Here is a 27052-nt window from a genome sequence, read left to right as displayed (position 1 = left end):
AGCAATCATAGCATTAAAGCTTTAAAAACTGTCCCTATAGTACTAGCTTGTGTTTGCTTGGTTTTGGTTTTTTTGGGGGGGTTTTTTTTTGTGGGTTTTTTTGTTGTTGTTGGTGGTGGTGGTGGTGTTGTTTTGGGGTTTGTTTTGTTTTGTTGTTTTGTTGTTTTGTTGTTTTGTTGTTTTGTTGTTTTTTGGGGTTTTTTTAAATTAAAGAATAAAAAAAGTCCTGAGGCAGGATGTACAAATTAAAGAGAGTAGCATTTCCTAAACGGGCACTTTTAATAAGCCTCTAGGTTATTCCTTTGCTTTGGTCATGGTGTGGCATTTTCTGAATAAGCTTCTAGGCCTCAACATGAAAGTCATTTCCAGAAAGAAGTAGATCCTACTCTTGTCCAGGCCTTCATTATTTTCTTTTGGTCAGCAGGTAGCTCACAAGGTTGACTTTTGGATTGCCTCTCTAATTTTCCTGATGCTGATGCTCAACCATATGGGCAGAGCAGATGAATTCCAAGTACCTTGAAAATACATATTGCAATTCAAAAATACGGTCATAAAGTGACACCTCAGTGGGACAAAAATTATAGTCTTGTCTTCCAAAAATAGTTGCATAATTGGTAGGTCTTAATACTTTTCTGTGCAGGATTATAAAAGGACTGGGTTTATTCTCTTGTTCAGTATTGAAGCTGAAAAGGTCTCACATAGATATTCGACAATTTCAACTAATTTGTTTAGATAATTTTTGAAAGAAAAGAAAAAGAATCAGCCATGTGAAAGGATTGAAAAATTCTTTGAGGTGATTAATTCTGTCTTCTGTAGCTTGTACGTTTCTATAACAGTCTGTGCAAAATAAATATTAAGGTACTAAAGTTCATCATTGAAGCTGTATCACTGAAATGACAGTCATAAGAATGAGAGAGAGAAAGAGAAATGGAGAGAAGGATTACCTAATGCTCTTATTATTATTACTAGTTAGACTGCCTTATATTCTGAGAGATTATAAAGAAACAAAAAATAAATTGTCTATAGAAATAATTACTAATTCATAAGAGGAGGAAGTCACAAGGTGAAGACAGTTATAAGGCTGATCTTTTACATTTTTCTTGCAGAAAACAAGAAATCCCTTTCTATTATTTCTAAGACTGCCAAATACTATTTTTCTTTTCTTCTTCGGAAGAGTTTGGCTACCAGTTTATCTATCATAGTCTATTTTTGGGTACTCTGTATTACTCCAGAATATTTTCCAATATTGGAATATTTCCAATATTGCAATATTGGAAATATTTTCCAAACTAATACTTTCCACTAATTGTGCCACATTGCTCATTGGGAGGATTCACACTCTCTTTTCAGATCATTTCGTCTGACCCAGAGTGCCACAGTCCGCTAGTGAATTAAAGAACTACATGAACATTCTCTGGAAAAAAGGGATAAGTGCCTCGGAAATGCTCAAGTCTGAGCTGCTAAGCTCTTGCTTTCTAAACTGAGGGAAAACGGCCACTGCTTTTTAGGAATGACCCTTGGTCTCTTCTAGCTCCCACATATGGACCTGATATAAATGTCCCAGACTACACCGTTCAAAGGATAATGATCTCACTTTCAGTAGAAGAGAGGACTGAATTCCAGAACAGGGATGAGTTCTGTGGATTCTTTTAATTCATTAGGATAGACAGAATTGCTGCTGATTCTCCCTACTGTTCAGCTCAATACTTTGTGAAAAACCAACAGACACAGTTAGTTCTAAAGAACCATATAAAAGAAATAATGATCTTAAGGCACCAAAATTTTTCATGGTGCCATGGAAGCTGGGAGGCTGCAAAAGGGGAACCTCCTTGGAGAGTTATACATTAAAGACTGTTGTCCAGTTTGAAATGTAAGTGAACTACCTTATTTGTACAAATTTCTTTTAAACGAACAGTTATGGGAGACTTTGTTGAACTCAGGGACGTGAGCTACTACTTTTGAACTAAATTCTAATATATGCTCCCTTCCTCTTCTCATTGTAAAGATGAGAGCAGAGAGGAGGAATTAGATATACTTTTCTTCTTTTTTGGTGTAAATGGTGTCACTGAAGTTAACTTCTCAGTCAAATTCCTGGTATATGAAGGTAAAAAAAATTAATATCACACCAGGCAGTGACTCACCTCCTTTGCACTGCTTTGCTTAATCTTGAACATCCCCTCCAGACAAGTTATGAAGGTTCTCTGTTTTCATACATATGAAATCAGGAAGAGTTTTGTTTGTACTATTTTTTCATAATTTTGTTTGTTTGTTTCCCAATAAAAACTGAGTAGAAAGAAATAAATCTTTATGGACTGTGATCTCCTTGATTTCAGCATCATTATGATTTGATGACTGGAAAGAGGGCAGCTGGATTTAAATAAATTAGACTGACACAAAAAGCATAAAAAAATAAATACTCCTAAATCTTAAAACTCTTAAAATATACTTTAAAACTCAGTGCAGCTGAAATCCAAAGGAACAGGGAAACATAAATACAAATATGCTGTTGACTTACAGGTGATGTATTCTTTTTGTCTGTAGATGACTTTAAAAATCCTGGAATTTCCAGATCATAAATCTAATACTGGTAAATATTTTGGGAGTAGAAGAAAAGTATTTTAAAATATTATATAATGACCAAAAAACCCATTTTGACAAGTATATGTAGTTCTGAATTTCAGTAACCTTCACATGTTCTAAGTGAACCTTATGCATTCCTAATAACAAGCTCTCAATCACCCTATTAAAAATTCAGGTTCTTATGCCTTGGGAGATCTTAAGTTTGGAAATTTAAATTCTGTCTAACTGCTTTTCTCACAATCACTAAGCAATGTTTCCTTTTCCTGATGACAGAGTATACAGCAACACCTTGGATTACCCTTTACTCCTGAACATTAAGTGAATATTGAACTTGAGTGTGATTTAGATTTCCTGGCATTATGTGTCATGCTATTCTAAATAAATAGCTGCTTTAACTTCACTGGTGCACAAAGTTTAATGTCAGAAAACCATATTTGCATTTATACACAGAATAATTACATGCTGATGAGAACAGTTTAAATGGGGATACTAATGTAAACCAAAAGCTTGTGGTTGCAGAAATAAAGAAGAAAGAAATAAAGAGGAAACCAATAAGAGAAAACAATGAAAAATATGCAGAAGGCTTATTGTCTGTTGTATAAAGTGAAGAACTGAAAAGACTTATAAAATATCTCTAATGCTTTTCAACCAGGTATCCAAAATAATTCTTACCTGGAAAATATATAGATTCATATATATTCTCTCTCTCTCTTTTTTTTTTTTTTTTTTTTTTTTTTTTACTCTCTTTAAACATAATAAAGGCCTGGATATCTCAACCGTCTTAATGTATTTAAATTTCCTTTATGGAGAACTGGATTTGAAGCACTTTGGATTAATTAATAAATTAATTTGATGGTTCAGCTCACCCTCTAATGAATTACAATAAGAAAGCTATCAACTTTACATTACAGTAAAAACTGTGATCTCCTTCCGTATTTAGAAGAAGCTGAAGTCCATCTTTGATCCCAGAAAGAATGCAGAGAAGCAATTAATATCAACCTTAATTCAGCAGAGTCTGTTTTGTGAGCAGCCGCTGAAGAAACATTTATAAATATCAAATTCACAAGATGCAAATCATAGTTTTACAATGCTCAAATAAAATGTTGATATGTAAGATGTTACAAAAAATATTTCTGCTATTGCTTGTATTTTTCTCCTTTTGTTTTCTGATACTTTTAGAATCCCCTGTCTGTAACTGGAACTGTGTGAAGTATGGGTGATACTGCAGCTAAAAATTAAAACTCTGAGACAGTAACAGATACCAGTTTTAAGAAGTAGATCGGCTTCAGCAATGCCTATGTTTTCCTTTGTTATATGTCTTCACTATCTCTAAAGATGACATTTTCTGGCAGGAGTTTTTGTGGCAATAGATAATACTAAGCTAATAGAAGAAGATAGTCATGTAAAGTGAGTTCACTAACATAATTCACATTTTCAATCAGGCAAAAACAGCAGTGTCAACATAACTTCAATTCAGTATGATTCCTGTTTTGAATGTCAAGTACTCAACAAATGGCTCACAAGTAACTGTTCTTAGAAACTGTATGTCACATCACTAAATAAAGATATGTAGAGGAAAAGAGTTACAGCTCTTAATTAACTCGTAAACAGAAAACTGAAGCAAAACCCTTCTAATGGGATTGATAAGAACTATGACTTCAGCTTTAATTTTGAGAAACTGGGCTTTTTTTGTACTGCAATGATACCTGTAAAATTTCAGTTTCTCTGTTTTGAATGGTGCTAAGCTGACCAAACCATCAGCTTAGCCTATATATTCAGCAACTCAGCCATAGGTGCTTTTTAGCTACTTGCATGAAAGTCGGAAGCTTGATATCAGAAATCCCAGGAAGTTTAGATCTGTGAGGGTTTTTTTAAACATTTGTTTTGGTTTTAGGCTGGGGATAATGAGTAAAATGTAGATTAAAATCTCTGTGTACTGAATAAAATGTTTGCATCAATCCTCTCACTGTGAAACTGCAGAATGATGTACAGCTCAAGATGATGTGACTTAGGCTCACCTAGGTGAATCCACCGTGAAAGCTCACAATCACTTGGGGGAGTTAAACACAAATGACATGACAGTTTACCAGTCTCTGTAATCTGCAAAAGATTCCTGGGATGTTTTCAATTTTCTCTGAAGACATTTGCTTATTGGTCTACCGCAGCAAGTATCTGATTTGAATATATAAGGGTAGAAATTGCAGAATCAGAGGGAAGGTATTCCCTATATCTGCTGATGAACTAAGGATTAGGCATGCCAAAGATCAGCCTCAGTAACCATATTTATAAATGAAGGTGAGGAAAAAGAATCTCAGATTGGGTAAGGTTGGACCAAAGTGCTCAAGCAGGGTCATGCTAGAGTACATGGCATGGGATCGTGTCCAGACAGTTCTTGAATATCTTCAGTGAGGGAAACTCCAAACCTTTCTGGACCATCTCCAGTGCTCAGTCACTGCACAGTACGGAAGTTCTTCCTCACGTGCAGATGGAACTTCCTGTGCATCAGTTTCTGCTTATTGCCTCTTGTCCTATTGCCTCTCTGCATAGAGAAGATCCTGGCTCCATCCTCTTGACCCTCCCTTCATTACCTGCAGACATTGATGAGGTGCCCTCTCAGTAGGGCACTCTCAAGAGTGAAAAGGCCCAAATCCCTCATCCTTTCCTCATAAGAAGATGCAGATAGGACCTCTTCAGTCACACCATTTCTAAGCACTGGGACTTTACAGAGTCATAGAATTGTGACAAATTGTGTTCCAGAAGAGAACACATATTTGTGATGGACTACAGATACATTTTTTCTTTATAGAACCATCCTGACCGGTATAGAAAATGAGAATAACAACAGCAGCCACAAAAAAAATGGCCAGGGATATTGTTGTTATATTACTTGAATGCATGACCTGGTCTCTTTTAAGCCTGGAAAAATTTTCTGGCTTTCACATGAACTCAATATGTTCAAGATAAAAAAAGGAAAAGGCATGTGAAAGTCAGTATTTAATTTCTCCAGATTTCTGAGCAGATATTTTTAGTTGCTGTATTTACCTCTGATTATACACCTTGTGTCTGAAGCCAGTTCCAGTCAACAGCAGATTTATGAATAGCTAAATACTGCTGGCCTTAATGACAGTCTCTAAATCAGAATACCTTCCAAAATGAACTTTCATGGCTTTAGCTCCTGATTTTAGGACAAACATCAGAATGACCAATTTTTATTCAACAGCCGGCACAAGTAAGCCTACATTTATAGGTTGCATTCTAGTATTTAGTGTTTCTTAGAACAGAGACAGCTTCCTAGTAAGGAAATCTGAGCTAGATTTGATACTAAGTGGAACTAGATGGCACCTTCAGTAAAAATATAGTGACAAATAGAACATGCTGTCAGCTAAATCTTGATTTTATGGGACAGAAAGAGATTATCTGTCTAGGTCCTGTGATGACGATATTCTGTAGAAGGCCCTAGGCCTTGTGATTGCCATGGACTTTTATAGCCACTGTAGCATTTCAGACAGGACACAAGAATACATTGACATGAACTCCATAAACACAATTGAATGACATGGAAACCTTTTGGTGTTTCTGTAAGCTTAAGAGCTAGATTCAGCTTTCTTTCTCCTTGCTCCTTCATAATGTGCATTTATAAAACCGTAGATCGTTTTCCTATTGTGTAACATACCCAGGTTGGTGTCTGCTCTCAGAACATATTAACACTCTTGTTCTGAAACAGTTTTCATGAAAACATTTTCTGACAAGCAGGCTATTTTTAAACTGGTGTTTTTTCCTTCATTTATCTCCACTACAATGGACCATATGATACCTTTTTGCTTCCAGCCTGTGCTTCTACATGCCATCTCTACATCATTCCCAGACTTTCTGTGAAAATAGCTAAGTCCTTCTGAGATCTGTTATTCAGATCTTCCATGGAATAACAAATACACCTTTACACACACATCAATACAAAATTCAAGCAAAAGACAATAGAAGACTGCTAACAAATGCAGTGTTGTACAGTACTAGTTCCTAAGGCCACAATTATTGTACATTTAAATTACACTTATTTATAGCAGTGATGACCACATGAATTTTGTGTTGGGTCTGTCTGAGATGGAGTTAATTATTCCTCACAGGAACCCTCACAATGCTCCTGGCTACTTTGTGCCAGTAGCCAGAAAGGTGTTGGTTTTCAAATGTGCTTTTCAAATGTGTTTGGGCTACTGCTGACCCATTCTGGCACAGCATCAGTGCTGTCTCTCCAACATTTCACCCTCCCACCAGTAGGTTGGTGGTGGGCAAGATCTTGGGAGGGGAAATGTCCAGGGCAGCTGATCCAAATTGACTGAAGGGATATTCCATATGATGTCTATTCAGCAACCAAATCTAAGGGAAAAAGGTAGGAGGGAGAAGCTTTTGATATTTTATTGTCTGTCTTCCAGAGCAACTTCCACATATCCTGAAAGCTTGTTTCCTGGGAAATGGCTGGACATCACTTTCTGGGAAGTAGGAAATAAATCTTTTATTTTTGTCTCCTTTCACTTTATTAAACTGCCTTTATTTTGATCCATGAGAGTATTTTTCTGTCTTATTCTCTCCCTCTCCTGTCCTGCTGAGGAAAGGAGTGATAGAGCAGCTTGAAGAGCACCTGGCATCCAGCCAAGGTCAACCCACCACAAGTATGGACAAATTTTCATCTCATTTGTTACTGTAATATGACATTATGTAATAATTCTGTACAGGAAGATATTTCAAATAGTCAGTTTCTCTTAATGTCATTGGACAGGCCCTGCAACAAAGAGCTGTTGATTTCTTGTAAAATTACTCTTTGCCTAATACTTCCAGTAAATAAATAAAATTAATTGTCATTTGAAGCTTGAGAAGCTTCTTTTGTAGAAGACCTTCATATAGTATTTGAATTCAGAGCATTTTCAGAGGCAAAACTCTACACTTAAAGTAGATATATTTAAATGAAAAAAAAAAGTATTACTTTTGATAAGTCTTCAAGGGAGTTCATTTCAGAATAAATCTGTGCAGAACTATACCTGTTACCTGCCTAAAGTTTTGTCTCTCAAAAACCCGATGCATGGTAATTTTCTTATATTGTATGCTACATAGTAAAATGTGCATTCTTCTTAACATATAATTAGTTCTCTTGGGGCTTACACAAATTGCAGTTCTTATACACCTGTGGCTAGAACAAAGTAAATTTGAGTATTGAAAGCCTCAGGATCATGTCAATCTCTACAAGCTGCCCACTTGTGATAAGCATGGGTTTGTGCTTTGAATGTTTTATTGAGATATTAAATAAATAAAATAATAAATCATCCTGCTCTGGAATGAACTCAAGATCCAAAGATGTATTAATTCTATGTCTAAGATAAAACATGCAACCCATTACAAACCATTTTATAAAAACATGTCCTTGTTTAAGATATTAATGCTGAGTTTGGTGCTGAAAACTGCAGAATTGGGAAGACTGATCTCTTGGGAGATTCACACTAAGATAAATGCAGAGAAAATTCTTAGTTATGGTCACCTGTTCACCCTTCAGGAGGAAGGATTCTGTGTTTCCCCAGCTTGATGGGTATGAGATACTAAAGTAATTGCAGAATCGATATCAGAAGATTGGCAAAAGTTGTTTTTCTGAATGAGAGTGACTTTTTTTTTGGTTGAAGGAACCTACTGTATGTGACATTTAGTTGCTACATAAGGACCTTGTAATCACTACTCTGTCAAGCCAGAAAAGATGAAATGCTGTCAAGATCTTCAAAACAGAGTATTACTAATTAATTAAAATCTGTTTTCAGTTTTGAGGTTTAATCTCCAGGTTGGGTGACTGTTTTGTTGTATCTCAATGAATGACTGTTCTTGGCTAGATCTAAAAATTCCATGAAAAATTTCTTCTGTGGGTTCAGCAGTATCAGAGTGAGCTATAGGATCCTTCTTTTTTAGAAGACTGGTTTAAAGGAGACCTCAGAGAGGATTGAATTGCTTTGGTCTGTGTGAAACAAGCCTTGTGATGTATGGCTGTTGACTCATAAAAAGGAACATTAGAGCTACTTGTGTTTGCCATATCTTTTGGAAAACCCAGCCAAAGTAATCTAGCATAGCTGCACTGAACTATTGAACTATTATCTTTATGGTAAGCTTAATTTTGTCTGATTTTTAAATGTGGTGGTTTTACGTGAATTAAGAGAGGACATCACAGGACAGTAAATTGTCACTTTATTAAGTACTACATTTGCTTTTCAAAACCTACATTTCTTACACACAATTTAAAAGTCAATTTATTAACTTATAATTGGAAATACACTTTGTGTATATCTATGTGTATATCTTTTGCCTCTTACATCATCACTGTGTGAGCAGTGGCTTACTGTGAGATCTGTCTTCATGTGTTAGAGTACTGGGATCAGTCCAGTAGGAAAAAAAAAGACCATATAGGCTAAAGCATGTGAGTAGGAAGCATTTTTAATTGTTCACACTGTTATAATAAAAATAATTCAGTCTTTTGAAAAAAATAAGAGGAAAGGCCTATTTGTTAGCTGTTAGCACTGCTTTGTTTTAATAAAAGAAATGTGTAGAAATAGTGGTGAGAGAAGGGTAGAAAAAGGGAGAAGAGGGTGGAAAGTAGAATTTTATTGGAAGTGGATAATTTTGTATTTCCTGGACTTCCTATAGAATTACATAAACCAGTAGTAGATATTTGAGAAACTCTCTTGCTGTACTGCAGTAAGCAGATGATTTGTTTCAGGGCAGCTAATAGGCTTCTGTTTGCCCATCTTTTGGAGTCTCTTCTAGAAATAAATTATTTTCCATGATTTCTTTGCTCTCTTGTTCTCATGACGCTTTTTCTCTGGAAGGAAGAAAATGTGGATGTCTGTGTTTGTATATGGGGTTAGTCTGTCCTAAAATTTAACTTGGGAATGGTCTTTGGGTGCAATGGAGTTAGCTTTGTAGTACTAAAGTAAATCCCAAAATTAGCTTGCTTTTAAATATGTGTTTGAAATACCTGTTGTTTTCATATCTAAAGTGGAAAACCTACTGACTGCATAAGTGATGGAATTAAAAAACTCTGTACCTGCACGATGTGTGTATCTGTGGGAAAGCTCTTTACTGCATAACTAAATGAGTGAGATAAAGGCCTTTGAGGAATGATGTGAATAACAGATGATGGAACTGTTCGAGTAAATCCAAACCAAAATAATTTTGACTTCCCCTAAATTGATTTGGAAATTAGTAAAAAAAAACACCCCAAAATAATAATTTAGGTACAGAAGCAAATTGATTTTTTTAAATTTCAATTTTAAAAAGGAAGGAAATTTCAAGAAAAAGTCATATGACGTGGTTGAGTGGGAACCACTGAAATGCATAAAGCTGAGGAATGAGACTGAATATAAGATAATCTGCCTGTGAATGGAGAGGAGAAGGGAAGAAAAACCTAGAAATTCAAGTCTTTAGAAAAAGAAATGCAAGTCTAGTAAGACACAGCACTAATTTCTACTGGGAGCTGAAAGGATGTTTTCAAATGTCTTTTGAAGTAGATAAGAGTTTTACTTGACATTTATCTGAAGCTGGTACTATTTCAGATCTTTTCATTGATTACACTCGATTTTGAATCAGATTTTGAGACTCAATGTGTTTTAGTCTAGATATCTGCCCTGGATACTCTGTGATTCTCTAAAGCTTTTTTTGAAAATGTCTTCTACTAAGTATTCCACTTTATGTTGTCATTAACTTATGTTTGAATGGCTTGGACACCATTTATCTTAATGCTGTCACTTCAAAATTTTTCACCCAAGTTTGAGCTAGTCTCACAGATTTTCTTTTTAATTGATTTTAAAAAATCTGCACACAAAGATGACAATTCATTTTATCTTGAAATATATATTTTAAATATGCTAGATCTATTGCCCTCCAGTTTTGCCTGTTTACAAGATTAGAATCACTAGTTGAAACTTTGGTACAAAGCTCAGTCAGAAATATCTTTCCCTTTTTGTTTCATTATAAGCAGTTCCTTTCTTCAGTCAAAGAAAGGTTTTCAGGTATAAGGCTGATTTGGAGCTTCATATTTTTTTACATTTAATTTTACCTATTTCCTTTCCATATGTTATCATTTAAATGTTTTCTGTTAAATGTTTTTTATTTTGTGTTTCTTCTTATTTCCTGCACTTGTGCTATAAAATCACTTACACTGTGAGAGAAGCTTCAAGTAACACTCACAGTGTTTGAGCCTCAGAGGTGTAGTGAAGGCAAAGAAAACTGGGAGTCTAATAAAAATTATATAACACAGAGTCTGTAGGATCTTAAATTAAAAATCTCCAAGGAATAATGTTAATTTAACATACAAAATTCCAACAGAAGCTTCATGAGAAAGAAGTATTCTTTTCTAAACCCTGCTTCAAGGCAAACAGATCTTAAAAATGTAGAGCTATTACCTGTGGGTATATTGAACTGGTATCTCAAGTTAAGTGTTCTCCTTTATGGAATATCTGGACAAGACTAAGGTCCCATACGTGGGCTGAAACATCCACTGTCTAATACAAGTTTCTAAGCACTTACTTTCCCAGAAGAAAGTCCAAAACTCTGCATTTTCATGAGGGACCATTTGTTTAATTTTCAATACATTTCCACTCCCATCACTCCACGTGCTTTTTAATAAAATATGTTCCACAAATCCTTCCATTTAACTGAAATTGTAGTTTTATATGCCATAGTGAATGTATCAACTTTCTTGACTTCAAAGATTTTATACTCCACCAATTTCTTAAGATCTCACCAATGTTCACCTCTGGTTTACTTCATCTGGGAGGTGTAAAGAAAGCAAGGATAAACTATTCAACTATGTTATGTTTTCTGTGATTGTGTTTTACATTCCTATTTTTCAATAATCTCAGTGAGGAATTGAAAAAACGTATTGCAATGATTGCACATCACTGTTTTACTCCCTCATTTTTTTTTGCAATAGATTGCTCATTTAAAGTTTCCATTTAATGAGATGGTATCTACTACGAGAATATGTTACATGTCATTGCTGTACTTGTTTGAATAGAGGTCTTTTTCTGAACTCCCAGCTGTGAAGGCCAGCTCTCCAATTTAAGTTTGAGACACTCATGTTTTCCATTCGATTAGTCTCTAAACTTTCAGCCATAAATTTAAGTGAAAGCACAACTGGAGTTTATAGCTCTCGAGATAAAAATCTTACACTGTTAAATTTCTTAGGTAAAGAACCATTTTCTGCTGCTGAGGGTGTGAAACTCAGGCAAGGCTGCTGCAAGGTGTTTGTCATTCTAGAGACATGAGAAATTATTGATCTGCCCTTCATATGACAATGGAAATGGTGCACACTTGTTTCTATTCCTTTGATTCTGCAGTCCCAAGCTGCAGCCTGTGTTGCTGGTTCTCGTCTTGTGCTTCATACCTGAGGGACTGCAGAAATCACCATCTGTGCAGTAAGTCACCCCCTTCACAAAGAGAAAGATGCCTCGTGTGAAACTTCCTGTGCAAGACAAATCAGCAGAAGAGGCAGTCAGACCACCTGAATTTAAGCCCATAACATCTAGAAAGGTCCATCCTGTTTCTATTCCCTGAAGGAGAATATTAAAACTCAGCTCCAAAAGGGACTAAGATGAATAGTATTCCTTTTTGCTCTGGTTGAATTCAAACTGGAAGACATTTCTGGATTTTTCTATTTTCTCTCAGTAGCTACTACTTTCTCATTCCTAGGCAGACTTCCAGAAGCTGTGAATGGCTGTGCATCATTAAATTGTCCATAACTGCATCAGTTACAGCTAATTAATGTTATGCTGTGTACACAAAAACTTAGCTAACAGTACAGCATGTACTAACGAAAGCACAGGCCTGTGTAGGGCTTAACATCAGACAATTGGTTCATCTTTTCCCAAAACATCTACTCCTACTTGATAACACAACCCTCTACCATATATTCTTCTAAGTTTAAAGACAAAACTAACTATAAGGGCAAATGAGGCAAGGAGCTGATTTAACTTTCAACCTGCCTTCCTCTTATACCAAAAAAACCCCAGAACAACCCACCAAAAAGCCCAACAAAAAAAGCAACAAGCCAAAAGACGTTTGAGTTATATTAGTGAAAGGTATTTTTGGCACATATCTAGATGTCTTTTGCACAGAAGGAGAGTGAGACAAAAGGACAAATAGTAAGAGGTAATGCTGAGCATGGTTCTACTGTGGCCTAGTTTGGGATACAGGGACGCAGGCTGTGTTCACAGTTTCAAAGGGAGAAGTGTACACCTGCTTTAGGGAAATACTAACTTGCAGCTGCATTGTACTACATTTCAATGGAATCCCACTGCTCTGATGAAAAGGTACTGTTTCACAGCCACATTATCTCATTTGCTTTGAAAGGGAAAGCAGCAGACTTGATCAAAACAGGCCTCCCCATGGCTGCATTCTCAGAGCCACTCTCACAGCAGAAGCAGATGATGTGAATGAGAATTGCTCTTTGCTAGAATTGCTGAATATCTGATAGAGAAAATACTTCTCACCTCTTCTTTGTTCTCCAGTCTTATGGAAGAATTAGTAGTCCTGGCAACTATCAATAACGTCCTTCAACTCTCCCTTCTCTCCACTGGGTTTCTACGAAACTGCTGTCTGTGAGGACCATAATATTTTGTTAGATTTTCTTCCTGCCTTCTAGAAGTGAGTAGTATGGTTAATTATGAATTTATTGAATAGACCAGAAACTAATTTGCAGTTTCTCTTCATATTCATGAGAGGAGATGATAAATTTACTTTATTGCAATTAACAGATCATGTTTTTATTTGGCTTATTGAAATCCTGGCTGTTTAGAAGACCATGTAAATTATCCCAAAACTTCTAACTTAAAGATAAACAATGATTTAATTGAAAGTAAAATATTGTCTCAGAAATTTTGAGCTACCTAGGAAGAGATGCCCATCGTCTTGCCGCACTAGAGTTCAGCATAATAATACCTAATTTACATGTAATGTCAGTGAAAAATACCACAAGGCTGGAAATGTCTTCAACATTGTTATGGCAAACAGGTTATTCAAATACAAGCGTATGGCAGAAGCCTTAGTCCAAAGATCTGATAACAAAGATACTGTATGCTATAGGTAGGCATGTCTGAAAGAGTCACTACACTTTTCATAGTCATTAGGATTTTTTCTGTTATATCCCTGAGCACTTCCTCTCTTCGGGACCTTATAAAATCCTCTATGTCAGCTGTCTGCCTATTCAGACTGACTGTAAGAACATGGAATATAGCCGAGCAAAGATATGTGAATAAGATGGAGATTGGTTGGTTTTCATGCTAAAAATCCAAAGAAATTATTGATTTGGAGCTTCCAGGTTCCTGTTGGGAAGGTGATACAGAGTAGTTTGTTCATGCGAATACAGCTGAACTGTGGCAGATGTGTTTAATGTCTTGGAAATTAAGAGAGAGTTGGACAACAGTTGGGAATGATTTAACAAAATCCATGGACATTTTTCTCATAGGAGCTGGAACTCATCAGTGTAGAAAATGTCATCCCACATCTAATTAACACCACCCAGTATCCTACTTGGTAGCAGTACTAACCATTAGCTTCTTATTCATCAGTGTTCCTAATATAACACTCTTTGAGATCAAAATGTTTAGGTCAAAAGCCAGAATCAAAGATTTCTAGGGTCATGGTGGATAATGTAACCTTTTCTGTATTTTCCAAAGTAAGAGAAAAATCTCTGTCAAATGTAATTTGCTCCAGTCAACCTCATTATGTGGTCAAAAGGTGGAAATATAAGGCAGACACACGTAAGAAAACTTCTGACAGGGAGCAGAGGATGCAGTGTTAATGTTTACACTGTTCTGTCCAAATACTATCAAGTTAGAAGCTTGTGCTTCACTGCAATCTTGCTTTGTTATACTTTTCATTAAAAAAAAAAAAAAAAAAAGTTCTTATACCTTCAAAAAAGTAGATTGTTCATGAACTGACTGCCTGAGTACACAGCTCATACTCTTGCACTACTGTTATGATTTTCATCCTGTGCATATTTGGAAAAAACTGCTAGCCAATTTTCACAAGCATGTCTCTCCAGTTATTGCATCTGATGCACAACTAGGCTTTGTCATTTACACACAAGTTTATTTTTATACATTTCTGAACTTCTCATCTTTTGAGGGAAAAAAATAAAAATAAAATTATTTCTTTCCACAAAATATTGACAAACCCAGAATGATACTTAAGTTTAAATGAGTTCAAAATACCTCTTAAGAAAACTTCAAGCTTTGAAGTAAATTTGTAAATTTACTCAAGTAAATTTGTTACGTTTTTAGGGGCTTCTAGCTACTTCTCTGCAATGAGCAGAGAACCCTTATTGACTTCTGAGTTCTTGATTTATGACTTATATTAATATTTGTTTTAATTTTAAGAGATTCCAAATAAAAGGTGTAAATGGCATGTAGGTTTGAGGGCATATTACTTATAAAATCAATCTCTATTGAAACTGATTACATAGTCGGTGAAGGAGTTCTCAGTAATGAGTAGCTTGCAGACATGGTTTGTACTCAGACTTCCTAGGCCAAACCAGTTACATCGTGGGTAATCCATTTTGCTCTGTTTACTGCTTTCTATAACGTCCTGTGTCCTAAAAATATTTTATTGACTTGAGAAAGTAAAAAAAAAAAAAATTAAAAAAAGGTTAACATTCAGTACTCCTAGAGCTGATAATGAAGGTAATGTCTTTAGAAATCCTTATAATTTTTATGATTTATTTAATATAATTTTTTTTAAGTGATATTTTCTATTTTATTCATTTGTTTCTCTGGCTCTTCATGGCTTGCTGTAACATAAAGACAAACTTTAATTTGATCAACTGTAGCTAAATTTGTTTAGTCCTTCCTCCAAACACCTAAGTGGGAGTAACATATTGTGGTTAGATTGTCATGCTGACAGCTGTACTGCTTCTCAAGGAGAGGAGGGGAGAGAGAGAGAGAATGCTGACTTGTTTCAGAAGCAATGGAAAATCTTTTAGAAGATAATGATGAACTATAATGATAGGTAAGAGAGCAAGATACAAATTATCAAGTCGACTTTCAATTCAGGCTGCTTTCTAGACTTCATCAACACAACTGTCACGAAGAGGGCAGATAAAAGGTGAACACAGGTTCTCAGTGCTACCCTTTATCTCAGAAAAAATCTATTGCCACCACCTTAGGAAGATTATTTCTGTGTATGAGGAGCACTGAGTTATCTGCAGGGCTGATACATAGAGTGAATGACAGATTTGCATACGTGGTGAGACATTTGGGGTGATTTCATTTATATTCCTAGGGGAGAGCTGGATTTGTTCTGTGAGGAATTGAGAGTGCCCACAAGCCAAGGGTACTCAGCAATTTATAGAGCCTCTGAGTCCTTGAACCAAATCTTTAATATTATGCCCAGCTACAGAAGAACAGACAGGCTGGATTTGAGCTGGAATATATAAGTGAGAAGGCAGGAAAGCTGCTCTGCAGAGTGACCCTAACAAGACTGCTTCAGGTAGATGGTGTGAGAGGAGAAGATTCTTTCAGTAGAGGAAGATATTTTTGACCTCAGTCACAAAAGTCAGCTTCCAATTGTTGTGCAGTTACTCACCCACAGCATACTGATGCATATAAAGCACCTCTGATAAAAGGACTGGTGGATTCCTACAAAAAAAGAACCTGTAACCTCCCCTTCAATCCTCCCTGGTGATAACTCTGTGTTCGACCCTTTCTCAGACCTCAGTGAGGCTTTTCTGTTCTTGCTGCAGGACAAAGGTGTGTTCCTTCCTGCCTTTCTCAGACCCAGACACATAAGATTTTTCTGGCTGTTCACATGAACTCTGAACTAGATGGTATTTCTATTAATCAAAAAAAAAGGTATTGTTGGCTTTCCTTAGGCTTTGTCTGACCTCAGTCTTCAGCAGTAGGAGGTTATATCACAGATTTTGGGAAGAATAATCATTACAGGCCATCCTCTTACCACATACCTCCCACAACTCACTGATATTTTCTCTGCATGTGTATTACTTTCTAAGTGCTGCCTTTTATTTGGCTTTTGCTGAACTATTGTCTGACTGATTCAATGATCTTTAGAGTTAACCTATCAAAGCAGTTAAGACAGTTAAATCAAAATTTACCAGCCTACTCAAATTTACTTGGTACATTACCTACCTAATGATTTTGCATTGCATACAGTGTCTTAGCTTCTGATTCAGGAAGGTCATTTGAACACCAAAGAAATGTGAAATTGTTTATTGATTTCTTAATTATTCAGTGCTTATGGTTACTTCTTCATATTCCATTATGTTGTGATTGTTGTTTTTTTTTTTTTTTTTCCAGTTGAAAGTTTATTAAACCAGAATGATAAAAACTAAACAAAGCAGTCTTTAGTAACACAAAGGTCAAGACTGAGATTTCGAAACATTGCAATTCAAATATTAAATTTGTTAAATTCTCTGTGAGGGAATATTTCTGTATTTGAGTAGTTAGGTTTAATTTTACATATTTATATAATGTGAGTGCATATATATATGCATGCATATGTACCAGGACTCCTCTCTATGGGTCTGACTGTGATGAATTTTATTTTCCCACAGCAGCCCTCATAGTGGTGTTCTTTGATTTGGTATTTGGAGAGGTGTTTATAGCACACCAGTATTTTGGCTTCTGCTAAGCAGAGCTGGCACAGCATTATCTCTGTCTCTCCAACATTCCACCCTTGGCAGCAGGCTGGGGATGGGCAAGATCTTGGGAGGGACTACTGATCCAAACTGATCAAAGGGGTATTCCATACCATATAATGTCTGATCAGATGAAAAAGTTAAGAGAAGAGGAAGAGGCTTTCATTACTTGTGACATTTACTTCTAGAGGAACAGCTATATGTGCTGAACCCTGCTTCTTGGGAAGGGGCTGGGCATCACTTGCTGATGAGAAATAGAGAATAAAAGGTTTTGCATTTTTCTTTTGCTTTATGAAACTGCTTTTATGTTGACCCATGGTTTTTTTTTTTCACATGTTGCTTTCTGCTCCTGCCCCTGCTGAGGAGGGGAGTGACAGAATGGTTTCATGGATAACCAGTGTCCAGCCAAGGTCAATGCCCTGTGGATACCGGAGCAGAGTGTAAGGAGGAAAATCTTGAAGTTAAGGTTGCTGCAGAATCAGGTTAATACAGAAAACATAGTGCTGAGGCAGTGATATTCTCTGTTGCTGTGTGCAATTGTGAGGCAAACCTTACGCTTCCTCTTATGTATGAATCTGAAGGGACTGATCTTGATCAATATTTTTTACAGAGCAACATGAATAAGTAGTGATATGTGTTAAAGAAAATAGGATTGCTTTTTCAAAGAGGTTTCCAGCCCAAGTATGGCTGTCTATTCCTATGCTATCTTGTATTCCTTACACTGCTAATGGATCAGTTTTATTGAAGCATCTTTTGTGCAACTGCTGAACAACTAGACTATTATCCTAAAAATGCTCAGTTATATTAAGAGTGTTCATCTGCTTATGTAAGCAGAAATGCTACTTTTTTTCCTCTCTCTTGATTACATTTAAGTCAGTGGAATTTCAGTGACTCATAACCTTTTAAATATAAGAAATGCAAAATTGGACATTTACCACATTCTTTGCTTTAGTAGCACAACTAATGGAATAATTTACACCAACTAATTCATTTGACAACTTTTCTCCTACTTTTTTTTTTTTATTTTCCCATTTTCTTTATTATGCTAGATAAAACTGGTCACATAGAAGTCAGCAAATTATTTAATTGAATTTAACTGTGTATAGTTGAATGATGTTGATGATGTTGTTTTCATTTGAACCTCTAATTAGAGCTTGCCTCGTTGCTCCACGTTCTAATTACCATCATCGTACTTTAAAACAAATAAAGAAACAACATAAAAAAGCGCATTGTTTTCCTATACAATCAGTACTTATAGCAAATTTTCTCTATTGCAAGTAAGATGAATCAAAGGATGTCTTGGACTATCAGTGTCCAAAATCCCATGAAACTGCAAAACAATGTCTGGACAACTACATCATGCTAACTAATTTGCTGAATAGTGGTTCTCATGAAAGTAAGATATAATTTATACGGGATTGATCCAAATACCATTGCCAAAAACAAACCTGGTCTCCAATATCCCTTCTATTCCATTTTTTGGTTCCTTACAGAATAGTACTCTACAATTGCACTCTGCTGCCAAATTGTGTACAATACTACTTTTGTGAAATGAACAAATGGCTACTGAGGGCTAATTTGAAGCCATTTAGATAATTTCACTTGTGACCCAAAACAGATTTAAGCCCAGGCCCTGTGAAGGTGCCAGGCAAATATATTATCTTAGGGTATAATGAAACCTGCTCCAGGGCAGGAAGATTTCAATAATATTAAAAAAAAATCACCTAAAATTGAAATATTAATAATTTACAAACAGAAACCTCAACTAGTAGTCTCTGTTCATTTTCAATACCACTGTGACCTGTAGGCTATATTACAGAAATATGTTTTATCTGGTATAGCTTTTGTAGCAATATGTGTAGTATGATACTGCTTTTCAAGAAGGAATTGGTACGATTTTGCCAGAGTCGCTATGCACAGCAAAGTCTGTAATTTTTAACTGATTCTGCCTGACTATTAGTCATCAGAGATCTGGTCCTGTAAAGCTCCCTAGCTGAAATTCAGCAGGAGAATAGTCCACAGAGGTCTGATCTTACATGTCACTCATACACATATGTTGTTATGTTAAAGCAGACACTTAATTAAGGTATTAAGATGTCCAGCTGTTCAAAATCCCAGAACTGGATATCTGGTTCAAGACCTGCAATTCCAGGCTAGCTAGGCACCTGAGATGAAAGATGAGCTGAAAGATGGGCTACTGGAGAGTAGCTAATTAATATATGATCTATGCCACTAGTCTATATCCTGCCTGATGTGAAACCCACTGAAATATTTACTGTTTGTGTGACTGTTTTGCTCTAAGGGCCCACTTCTATTGGACCATGTTGCTTAGGAAAAATAGTCAGAGCCAAATACAGGAGAAACCTCAGGTTCCTGCTGGCCAATAAATGTATAAAAATTGGGCTACAGAACCAGAATCCATTTTGTTGGCTTTGCTTGGGATTTGATGAGCCTGTTTTCCTGGCAGAATAGAGTTTCAGTGTCAGGAAGGAATTGCGTGTTCAAAAAAGAATTGGAAAGTCTGTTGCCCAGGAGTGTTTTTAAGCTGTGATTTAAATGCCATGTTGTATAATCATAAATTCAAATCTACTCTGTCAGCACTGGACTTAATGGGTTGAGTTTTGGTCTCTTAAATAAGGACCTTACAATGTATTATGCAGTGAAAAAGCCCCAATACTATGATGCCTTCATTTTCTAACAGGAAATTTCTACCTCAGCCATGGAATCTAGATAAAAATTTTTCTTCATTTTCTGATCAGAATATCTGCATCTAATTAAATAGCAAGAGTTTCTGAGTCACATAATATAGATCAGATTGCATGTAACTCAATCCATATCAAATTATTATTGTTTACTAGAACACTGGGTCTTAGCTAACTGTGTTCAGTTCTCAATATATTTTTGCAAGGGAAAAGTGGTGGGTTTATCATTAATAGAAGCAGTTTTAGGGAAATGTCAGGAAGCATTTTTTATATAAAACAACAAAGTCACTGGGTACTTTTTTACAAAAAATATTTACATAATGACTCTGTTCAGTCAATAGAAAGCTCTGTAGTGATAAAACCTCCTGGAAATGTTAATAAAATATTTTAGTTGGGCTCACTAGAATTCATAAAGAGTTTATATTAATTTGTTTATTCTTGATGTCACCAAAGTAACACTAATGTTTCTAAGGTGTTTTGGGGTGGTTGTTTCTTTTTTTTTTTTTAGGTTTTAACTGTCTGTTCAGTTTAAATATGTAATCAGTAAGACTTCTCAGCAGATAGGAAAAAGATGTATTTGTAATAAAAATTATTACAAATACCCCAAAAAACCCCAAGACATAACATGATCTAAGGACTTTCTAATGAGAGTGGCTCATTGTATCATGCCCATCACTTTATTCCTTGTGTTTATTTTCTGTGCAAAGAAACCATGGCTAACATGAAGCACCTAAAATAATTGCTTAAGAAATGAACATTCCTTTTCTATGCTATGGTTAATGGAGAAAGAAACTATATCCCTTGCAGAGGTTATTCAGTCCACCATGATCTCCTTACTTTCTCCACTAAGTGTAGAAGGAATGTACCCTGCTAAATTAATTGCTTTAATTAGCTGCCTAAAACTAAACTAGGCTGTTGAATTTTGAGGATTGTTCTGGGAAGAATTCGCCTGGATAATCCTTGGAGGCTGCAATATTTCACTAATATAATACTTAGTTTAGTTAAGGAACAGTATTTAAATGTAAGAGATGCTAATTTTGCATATTTAATCTTTCTTTGATGTTAATAGTCCTAATTTTTTTCAGTTGTGCTTTATTATTATTATTATTATTATTATTATTATTATTATTATTATTTACAACTAGTTTTAAACCCTAAGACATTCATAAGTAAAAAACTATGGTCATTGTACTACAGTCAGGGTAAAGTACTTTTACAAAGCTGTGGAATCAATATGACAGACTGCCCCTCAATTACTTGTAGTAATTATTAGAGTTTAATTTGAAGGAAACAAAAGATGTTTAATTTTTCTTCTTGACTTAAAGACCAGTTCTCCAGTTACTTTTGAATTACAAAGATTGGCAAGAGCTGGTAATGACAGTTAATGCTTAATTTAGGATTGTAGTGGTCAAAGTGCATGTCCAGAACACTAAATACAGTTCCTGAATTGCTAAAATGTTCCTCAGCTGTATTCCAATCTTTGCTCAATTTGTACTTTGGACAGGTACCTGAAATGGAGAGAAATAATGGCTATATGCTACATGGATAGTCCTCATTTTCTGAAGCCAATGAGGGATGGGTCTGGCAACCGGGAACAGCCAGTGCTTGTGTTCAGTTCTATTACATGTCCACCCATAATAATGAATAATAGGAGTTTTAGCTAGTGTAGAACAACACTGGTGTCTTTAGTGTACAGGTACAAAAGTAATTTGTAAGAGCTATTGTCATGTCTTAACTCCAGCCAGCAATGATGCCCCACAGCCGTGCTCACTCACTCACTCACTCACTCACTCACTCACTCACTCACTCACTCACTCACTCACTCACTCACTCACTCACTCCCACTGCACTGCAGGATGGAGCAGAGACTAGGAAGGGTAAAAGTGAGAAAACTCGTGGGTTGAGATAAAGGCAGTTTAATAGGTCAAGCTGCACGTGCAAACAAAGCAGAACAAGGAATTCATTTACTGCCTCCCGCGGGCAGGCAGGTGTTCAGTCACCCGTGGAAAAGCAGAGATCCATCATGAGTAAGAGTGACTTGGGAAGACAAATGCCATCCCTCCAAACATCTACCACCTCCTTCTTCTTCCCCAGCTTTATATGCTGAGCATGATGCCGTATGAGCTGGATATCCCTTTGAGTTGGGGTCACCTGCTGTGGCTGTGTCTCCTCCCAACTCTTTCTGCAAGCCCAGCCTCTTCACTGTGAGAAGCAGAAAAGGTCTGGACTCTGTGCAAGCACTGCTCGGCAGTAGGAAAAACATCCCTGTGTTACCGACACTGTTCTCACCACAAATCCAAAGCACAGCCCCATAACAGCTACTGTGAAAATCTTAATTCTACTCCAGCAGAAATTAAAATTATTTGTAACCACAATGGCTTATAGCTCTTTACAGCAGAGCTGCTGGAGATTAAACCAGAATCCAGCAACTTGTTTCTGATAGGTAAACTTAAGATGACAGTAGCACACATCATTTTGAATCATAATGAAAGCTTATGAGGAGCAAATGAGTATCTTTAGGACAAATGGTATCTATGACTTTGTAACTTCTCCATGTTGTTGAAGATCTGCGGCATAGGAACAACACAGTATCCATTATACTTTTCAAATAAATATTGTAGAATACGATAAAGCAGAATCAAACCCCACTTTTATTTCCAAGGCCACAAGTTTTGAGCTAGAGAAAATATGGATCCATTTTATTTTTTACTTGAATAATATATAAATTATCTATGAAAACTGTTGTGTGCTATTCATTTTTGTCTGCTTTTACTTTTTAATTTTTAAATCTGAGGGTAATATAGAAAATTTCTTTACCTAGGACAAATATTTGTCTTCTAAGCCTTCTGTGAAAAGTTATTCTTTCTAAAAATGGATAAGAGTTAAAATGCTGGAAAAAGTAAACTTTGCTGTGTTTGAAGACATGCCAGCCTCATAGAGGAAGAGAGATCATCCTGCTACTGAGAATGAAGGAAAAAAGGAGACTAAATAAAAGATGTTTGCATAATGTTTTAATAGACAGGTTCCTCAGTGAGAGTGTGGCTTTTCTTTAACCTCTTGTGCTGTATAAAGAAAAGAGTAATTCAGTGCTAGACACATTGAAAACTGATTAACATTTGACTATTTACTTCCAGTTCATACAGTTAAGTATGTTGGCATTAAGCAGATAATGTACCTAATTACTTCTAGAAAGAAGTATGAATGATTTTATTCCTCTTTGGGTGTTTATGTAATGTGAACTAAATGAAAAAATCTTTTTCTTAAATGAATGTATGCAAATTTTACTACTTTCATTTCAAAAAGTGTACATTTACCTAAGAGAGGAATATCTTAAAGTATAAAAAAAAAAAAAAAAAGGGGTGAAGACTATGTGTCTAAATCTCTTTCAAGTATCTTTCCACTGTCTTTTTGAAAATATAAACACATTTTCAGTTCTTATTCATAAAGAGATTTAAGGATGTAATAATTATTTTTCTAAACTGGTCAGATTCTGCAACTTTTTGCTCCAAAAATAAAGCTGAAATCAGATTAATTTACTGTGACTTTCAAATATTGCTGTTGCAATAATACCAAGAAGCATGATATTAAGGAGAGAAAAGGGGAAAAAAAAAATCCCTATTCACATTTCTCCTCCTCTATATCATAGATGGGAACATAGAGGAATAAAATAAAGTGGATCCAGCTGTGACTCTGACACACTATGTCACCACAGACACATTAAAATATTTCTGTAAGCTAAACTCAGAATAGGTGTTTGGAATGCATGCAGAAGCAAGGGGTACTAAGAAACATTCAAAACTTAATTTCTAACACTGAGAATCTTTATTATATACTTTGTCCATTAGTGTCTTGAAACTCTGAATTTCTCTTCCTAAATCTGCTTTTTAATCTAATTTGTGTAGCTCTCTGAGATGTAGCTGTAATGAATTAAGATGCTCAAAATAACCCTAAAATGCTATTGTTGCTAATTATTTTTTGCTTTTAATTTTTTTACTCGAAATGGTAGAAGAGTAGATTATAGTAAAATAAATTTTTATTTAATCTATTTTATTTCGAAGTATGTAAAGACATGCACTCAAGTCACTTCTCTGCCAAAGAAAATGATATCTCATACATCCCTATATTTATCTGATACAATAGCAGTGAGATTATTTGCAGTTTCATCTAGGGCAGTTCTCTGTCCATTTGTTGAAAAAAAATTGTTGAAAAAAAGATTAATTTTCTAAATATTTATCAGATAATCAACAGCAATTAGACACAAAATTTATATTATGATAGTCAGAGACAGCTTTCCAAATTCAATAAACAGTATGACTATCTCAGGGTTGGGTATTTTTCAGACAGACTGAACACTCAAAATTTTTTTACTTTAATTCATGTATATGTAAGTATATTGTGGCTAAGAGGAATTCAGAAGCAGAATTCTGTATAGGAAAGTAATAGGAAAAGAGATTCCTCAGACATCCAATCCTGAAGAACTTCAGGTTATCATAAATCAACTTAACTTTAAATGATCACCCCTAATATATATATATATATATATATATATATATATATATATATATATAGTACATGGTCATCTGATTATCATCAGACTTTAGCCAGCAATCAGTCCAAAAATACATTCTCCTACTGTTCTCTTTTTAACTTTGCATTATCAGGTTTCTACTTTACAAAATGTCTTGGCTTTAGTTTTGAAAATGAAGACATTATTGGGAAGAAAGTCTTGCAACTGATCTACATTTTCAAACTTATGATTTTCACTAGTAATTGTTTTCCTCCAAAACACAGATATCTTTATAAATTTCATGTAAGCTGAAATATGTTTTAGATTCAGAAGAAAAGGAAAAAATACCTAACAGAATAAGCAAAATCTCAGGATACAAGAAACTCATGTTTAAATTATGACCAAGAATTAAGTTTTCATATCTTGGATGAGAGTTATTAGTAGTATCTTTAAAAGAGCATTTGTTTACATAGAGGAACAGTTACAGAACATTCTGTGGTTAAAATGCCCACTTTCAAAACTTCATTTATGTTTAATTATGTAACATTTTTTGAGTTTCATTTTTATGCAAATGTGAAATTAAAAACTCTAAAACCTTGAAACTATTATGCAAATAGAAGTCTTGTTTTCCAGTTAACCTTATCAGGAATGAGGAAAGAATAAGCCTAAAATTTGTGTTAAATACTGAGGAAAGTTCTAGTGAAAAGCTTTTCTCAGACATACTTATGCGTTTGGAATTTTTCTTCCATTTGAGGAATGGAGGAATTTTGTGGGTTTATTTTGTTTGTTTGTTTGTGTTTTTAAATAAACAAAATTATTTTTTCAAAGAATATTTTTACATTGTTTGAATTCTGTGTCTGTGGCAGAAGTCAATGACATGTCAGCTACTCTCTGTGTCTGAAGATGCTCCATTTCTAACTGATGCTTTCTGCTGGGGGACAATCATCCTCTCAGACCCCTGAGTCTGGGTACCCCATCCCGGAACATTAATTTTCAAACTCCAGCCCATCCAAAGAAAGTTTTTCTGCACTGTGGTCAATGCAGTGACTTGAAAAAGCTACTGACTTGAAAAGCTTTAGCACGTAGTCAGCTTATAACAGATTTTAAAGATCCTTTGCCTTGCTGCTGTAGTCAGTAATGTAAAATATCTAGATATCCCATTTTAATTTATTGCCTAACTTTTCCTCAAGGGCTGAAGTTTTCCTTTCATTTTCATTATGCTTTACAAAACAATAGAGTTAGTGTTCTTGAAATCATTAAAATGTTTCAGTGATGATGGGAAAAAGAAAGTTAATATAAACCCATGATTCTAGAAACATTAACAAAATTTTGATTACTTTTTACTATTCAGTAGTCTAATACATTTTTTGAACTAGAACATCTTAAAAAATGAAGGGTTATTCAATAACAGTTTCAATTACATTAACTCTCCAGAAAAAGGACACCTCTTATACAGACAAAAAGCTGTACTGAATAAGTATTTTGCATACGACCACACTTTGAAATAGTTAGATCCTGAAATATTTTAAATGCATTACTGATTGCAGACAGATGCATTCTGACTCACAACATTTCAGAGTTAATTGAAATACTGACATGGTGTTTAGGACGACAATTTCCCTTTTTATTCTTGCAATCCTACCAGTTGGCCACAGCAACATGTCATACTGCATTAAACTATATCAGGATTCCCAAAGCTACAATTTTCATTGTATAAAAACCAAAGGAAAAGAAAGGACAGTATTTTGCAAGAGCCTTTACTGTATTGTGTTTATTGGCACTGAATATATTTCTATTTTATACCCACTTATATTTAGTTGTAGTGATTGAACTTTGGTTATACTACTACCTATTAAAATGGAGTACCATGCCCATCATTCACTACTAAATGTTGACATAAAACTTTCAAAATATATGAAACATTTATAATAAAAATAATAAATTGGAAAAACCCAACCCAAACTGAACACACACATGCAACAAACACAAAGAATTCTGGGTAGAATTTAATCCAATGCATATTTATAAGAATTGTAAATCCTGTATATTTTACACAGATGCTAACAAATAATTATAAAGTCAGATGGCAAAAGTAACGCTATTTTTCAGCATTTCTGTGATTCTCAAAAATCTTGTCTTTATCTTGCTTTAATATTACCTCATTTTCAAAGATGTTGGAAATACAAAGTTTTAGGACTTCATTGGACTCCTGATTTTCTGAGGAATTCACATGCAGGATATGTAATTAAAAAAAAACCTTAAAAAACATATCAGGTATTATTCCATTATAAATTTATAAATTCAACAACTGTGAACAAAAGATATGGTTTATTAAACATTTGTAATTACACAGTAATATTGTTCTTCTTGAAGTCAAAGGTGGTTTAATAAGTCAGAATAATATAAAACATCTCAGGCATTTATATACTAATACTGAAGAATTTGCAACACTTAAGAAAGTACAGAAAGTCAGACAAAATATCAGCAGAGAGAAAATCTAAGTAATTTTAGAACTAAGATTTTTTTTTATTTTTCCCCCTTGTTTTAGCTCTACTATTTATGCAAACATTTATTGATGATGATGAT

This window comes from Prinia subflava, chromosome 3, assembly GCF_021018805.1.
Source record: "Prinia subflava isolate CZ2003 ecotype Zambia chromosome 3, Cam_Psub_1.2, whole genome shotgun sequence".
Taxonomy (NCBI): Eukaryota; Metazoa; Chordata; class Aves; order Passeriformes; family Cisticolidae; genus Prinia; species Prinia subflava.
The sequence above is the reverse complement of the archived record's forward strand: the minus strand, read 5'-3'. Positions refer to the sequence as shown.